Here is a 6,000-nt window from a genome sequence, read left to right on the forward strand (position 1 = left end):
TGGGGCTTCTCCAATTAAATCAAGAGTGTTTTTGGCTTTGTCTTTTAGGTCAAGGCAAAACTGGCACTGATACTCTTCTGAATTTCCTTTCAAGGTTGAGAACACACATAGCACAGCTCAGTCTTTGCTACTGGTATCCTGATGGGTCAAAAGGATACTGCAAAATAAGATTCTGGTATATGTCTCTTTGCTTTCTGATATAATTCCTTAAACTAAGACTTTAAATTGGTCGCATACCTACTAGTAATACATTACAAAGTCAGTGAGTAAGACTGTGTCCGACAGGAAAATCAAGGCACAGAATGCACTTGCCTAACCATTCCTAACGTCAGAAACGTTTCAAAGAGCATCCACCCGCTGGTCTATATGGTTGGTTTTGCTGAGTCACTAAAGCTGGAGGGAGGACATCTAGCTCTCTTCTTTCCCCCAGTTCTTCCACTCATTGAACCTTGGAGGAATGTTACAGGAAAGGGATACTTGGACATTCTACCCCTTGTAATGGTAGTTCCAGAACTTTCATAGAGCTGAAGAAACTTCTGCTGGAAGAGGCATTGAACATGACAAAGTCCAAGTGCCCTGTTACAGATGAGGACAGTAGGATGCAAAGAAAGTACTGGAAAATATTTGTGAGACACTGAGACTGAAGACCTACAAGATATTTTATTCTGTCCTAAGTGTCCAGATATGTGATATATATTTATATATTTACATAAGTGTATAAATACAAATGCAGATGTGAATGTAAATAAATACACCTAATATTAAGTGCAACTTTTCCTGATAAGCAAAAATTATAGACGATTGTCAAAGTGGAGAAGGACAAATAAAAGGCAGTACTCCACTGATGTTTTTGAAAGTACTGGGTTCATGATAGAAAGATATTTCTTCTCATCTTGGTTTGAGTTCTCCTTTAAGCAGATTCTGAATGGAAGTGATTTATTTGGGATATAATTCCAGGAAATCCCAACAGTGGAGTGAAGGAGTGAGAAAAAGAAGGAAACCCAGTAAAGAGTGTGTTATGGAGCCAGTTGTTACTGAAAACAATTGAATTTCAGTCTTGCTGGGCATACTAGAAGACAGTGTAGAACATACCTCAGAGTTGTCCCATCTGAGGGATGTGGAAGCTGGGGTATTTACACACTAACTCCTAACCCTCATTTCTCAGTGATGTCAATTACTCAGCATGAGGAAGAAAGCTCTCAGGTTAGAATCATAGCTGCATGCAGTAGGAGACTATGGGTTTGTACTGGAATGGTGATAGCTGAGGGGTTGTGTCTGAGGCACTGACAGCATTAGCTACAATTCTTCTACCATGGCCAAGAGGAAAGGGGTTATCTCCTGACCTCTATGGTCAAATTTTGTGGCCCTCCAAAAGAAGAAGACTTGTGAAGTCTTAGGCTCCTATAAGAAAGGGAAGCAGATCTCATCTTGGAATGGATATTTCCCAAGGTACAGAATCTTCAGAGACTTTCTGATTGGAGTAGAGAATGTTGTCACAGTTCATGGAAGCTCTTGACATGGGCTCCCTGGAGTTGGAAGTTGTGTCTGAACGTAGGGTCTGGTGTTTTCTTGTGGTCCAGTTATTTTCTGAAGGCAGAGGTTCCTCTCAACTGGGCCATACAGCAGGATTGGAAAACATTGTATACGAGTGTTGTTTTCTGTAAGTCTTGGAGAGTGAGGATGAGGATTTTAATAGTTCCAGTGATTCCAAGTGTAGGATCATGGTTAATAGAGTTCAGGAGTTGTGAGGCTCCTGGATGAGTAATGGGATCCCTGACAAGAAAAAAGGGGTTGGGAGCGTGGACCATTGGCAGGGCCAAAGGAGGACTCAGCTGCCTCTCTGTAAGGGAGTCTTCCATAGAAGACCCAGGGCAAAGTTGAACATCGCCTAAGGAAAACCACAGATATCTACTGGAGGATGAAAACAGATCTATATCAGGTAGAAACAGATCCACTGAAAGCAAGAACAGCCATGTCCTTGCCTACAGTTATAATAACTGTATCCAGTCAGTAAACACACTTGCCTTTTTCTTTTCAACTGAAAGAATTAGAATCAGGAAGAGTTTGGGGAAGGAGAGAGTTTTAGACAGGTCATGAATTTGAAGTATTAAATAGGATTGTGTTAAATTCTAATGATTGAGACTTTATAGAAAAGTTATAAAATTGAGCCAACATTTCACTAGTATAGTAAAAGATGCCTTAAAGAGTCATGGTTCACAGCAGTCATTTCAAATAAGAGGAAAGATAGGGTTTTTATGTTTTCCATGCTCCAGAAATTCTGCTGCATGAGAGCAGTGATTCTAGTTTGCTTATTTCCATTTCCTACATTTCTAACACAGTACCTGTGCCTGGTAAATGTTCAGTAAACGTTTTTTGAATGAACGAATATACATTCCCCAGTGAGTTAATATTGTACTAACTGTATGTAGAAACTTACAAATTAACCAAAATATAAATATATAATATTAAAGATAAACGTTTTGCCCTGTATCTTTTGTTCCAGTGTTTCCGTCTTAAAGCTCATATAATTTTCTTCCTTGTTTTCTACTCTCCAGTCAAACTGACCTTCCTTCTGTTCCACGGTTGCCTCACCTCCTTTCCGCCCCAGGATTTGTCTCTATCTAAGTCCTTGTCTGGTCTGCTTTCCCAAAGATCTCAGCAAAGCTCACCCTTTCTCCATTTTCTAGTTTTGTTCACATATGCCTTCCAATAGACTCTCCATACCCACATTCCAGCCCATTATCCTGCTTCCAATAGACTCTCCATACAGCCCATTATCCTGCTTTACATATTTACCCCACAATATTCCTGATATATCCTATCTCTAAATTTTACTTGGTTCATCTTTGCTGCTTCCTGGAGAAGGTAAGTTCCATGAGAGAAGGACATTTTTCTGCCTTGGTACCCCTGTCTCCCCATGTGTAGGCTAGTGCCTCTGGCAGAGAAAGGTGTCTTGGTTTGAATACACAGAGACAAAAACCAGCTCAAGTCATTTCTTCAGCTGTATCGCAGGAAATACAGGTGAGGGATGGGGAAATATAGAGAGCAAAGAGAAGGTGGCCAGTAAATGCTGTGTCATTGAGGAGGTTACCACTGGGAACACTTGGAGCTCAAATCCACTGGGAACCTTCTGAGAGATGGTGTGGAGCCCACCTCAGATTTATTCCACTGAGGGTGAAGAGAAGCTGGGATATTTATCTGGCAGTTCTTAACTCTCATTGGTTGATGTTTCTTACAGGGAATATTTACTCCTCAGCACTTCTGGTTTATCCCTCACTCCATGCCAGCTGCTGGAGAAAGCCTTTAGGCAGAGGGTCCCAGATGTTTAAGTGGGAAATGTTTAATGAATCTGCAGATTACCTCCCAGAAGGCTAAAGGGATATGGCACTGACATATCCTCTAGAGTAGGTTTTGAATAAATAAATCATCCATCTGAAAGAAAAATAAAATGAATGATATATAAAGGCAACTAGAAATTTTTATGTTAATACATAATGCATCCCTAACCTTACAGGCCAAGTGCTATAAAGGAAAATATTTATTTGTAGAAAAGCCCAAGAGAAAGTGAACAGTTAAGGCTGAGAGCTAAATAATTTTTCAGTAATTTACCTTTTCTTTCGCAAAAAGGTAAATTACTCAGGAACAGATTTGCATGTAGCTTTTAGAATCTTCTTCGGTGGGGATGTTTGCATATATAAAAGGTGAGAGCTAACGTTATTTGATATTTTATTGTTCATTTAGGAGCAATGGTTTGTTATGTGGTTTCATTTTATGAAATTACTTGTGAGATGATAACCCCATGTCAGACAGTCACAGCTTTTTCCTTACTCTGAACGTCATGCAGCACCTGCTCTTTGTTCTGGGCCTTGAAGTAATATCTGAGCAAAGGAAGTATCAACCATTCTGATGTCTGAACCCGTGGCTGCACTAAAAAGTGGTCTGCAGGGGCTTTCTCTCCCTTATTATCCTATCACCTCCAAAGGTCCTCCTAGAAAACTACCCACTATAAGTAAGAACAGTACATGTGGCCCCAGTTCAACACCAGCCCACTGCTGTCTTCCCAGCCAGAGTGTGGTCCTTAAACTCCCATCGTACAGGAACTCCAGAACCAATGTTTTTCTAGATCTAATCTCTGTGGTTCCAACATAAACTCTGGGAGCCACAGCAACTGTCTTGCAGTGCGGCCCAAGTAATAGAGCAGATGCGTGATTATTGAATTGTCAGTGGAAGATCTTGACATGGGAACCCCAGAGTTTGGAGTTGTGTTCAGACATAGGGTTTAGTGCCCCCTTGTGGTCCAGAGATTTCTAAATGTAGAAAGCCCACTAGAATGGGCCCTCTGAGACCTGGTAACAAATCCTATCATTTGATCTGTTAAATTAGTTAAATTTTTTGTAATAATTTGAAGTTTAGAGATAATTTACAAGAATAGTACAAGGAAATGTTATGTACTCTTTACCCAAATTCATCAATTTTTAATATTTCCCTATATTTACTTTATCATTCTCTCTATGATTTTTTTTTTGTTTTGGTTATTGGGTATCTGACATGTTTCATAGGTATGATTATAGCTCCAATGGGACTTAAGAGAAAAAAATCCAATACAAAGAAGAGGTCTAAAATTGGAGCAGAGAAAATGTCCAAGAGCCTTGACATAGCATGTAATCATGTAACAATGCAAATTCCAGTAAAAAATTAATATCCATTTAAAGTGAAGATTCTCTCAACCAAATATGGGATGTTTCAATCCATTGCTGTCTCCTCCAAAGGTGTCACCATCTCTTTTCCTCGACATACTTGTATTCTCATCTTGCCATCTTTTGACAGAAATTAAATTAACTCTTCTCCATGAACCTCATTGCTCAAAACGCACCTCTCAACAGTCATAAATATGAACATCTCCAACGAATCCATCTTGTTTTTTTACAGTGCAGCCAATAGTTCTCTTCCTTCCTAGCTCACGTGAAAGTATAAGGCACACGGTATGAAATTATTCAAATCCATTACTTTTTTTTGTTTGTTTTTCTTGTTTTTTTTTTGTTTTTTTTTTTGTTTTTGCGTGTGTGTGTATGTAAGCCCAAACAGCTCTGCTCTCTATTAACAGTTATCAACCTGGCTTTAAACTCAGGTTAGAGTAAAGGCATCATGGAGCAGAGAGCTCACATAATGAAATGCCGGTACCCTAAATTGAGTTGTTTCAACAAAATTTCATCAAGAGTTCCAAAATGTTCGAGCACAGTGCTAGGCACTGAGACTTCAAAATTAACAAATAGATCTTCTTCCTGAACGCTGGGAGTTTAAAGTTAAGTGGGAGAGGAAGAAAATTAATTATACAATTATGGTTGATAAGAAATAGTATTAGATAAGTGCACCATGATGCTGAAGTACATAGGAGGGTATGCTATCCAAATCTGGGAGCCAGGACATCTTTTCATAGAAGGAAGTTTCTTCTATAATGGGACCATGGAGATATGTTGTGACTAGCCAAACCAGAAGAGATAATGAGGAAGAGAGTGACTCAAACCAAAGGTACAATTTGTGCAAAAGTCCAGAGAAAAAAGGAAGATTGGAAAATCAGAGGAATTGAAAGATTTGTGAAATATCAGTCAGCTATTTCTATAAAATGGTGTGTAACAAGTCACCTCAAAATTTAATGACTTTCTACCATAAGCATTTATTCTCATACTTATTAATCTACAGACTGACTATAGTTTGGCTGACTTACAATGAGCTCAGAAGGATAGCTTAGCTTCAAGCTGTGGTTAAACTGGACTTAGATATAAGATGTGGATTAGATTCAGGTATTCTCCAAGGTGTTTAGAATTCTTCTGAGCATTGTGTAGAAGGGAAAGCAACTACCCAGGCATGTCCTTCTCATGACAGATCACTGGAGCAAAATTCAAGTAAAACTATCCACGCATATTTAAAGTCCCTGCCTGTGATATGAGTACAAACGTACCATTGGCCAAAGCAAGTTACATGGAAAAGCCCAAAGGAACG

The sequence above is a fragment of the Aethalodelphis obliquidens genome, unplaced genomic scaffold (assembly GCF_003676395.1).
Source record: "Aethalodelphis obliquidens isolate GAN/ISIS:26980383/991018 unplaced genomic scaffold, ASM367639v1 scaffold18, whole genome shotgun sequence".
In the NCBI taxonomy this organism is placed as follows: domain Eukaryota; kingdom Metazoa; phylum Chordata; class Mammalia; order Artiodactyla; family Delphinidae; genus Aethalodelphis; species Aethalodelphis obliquidens.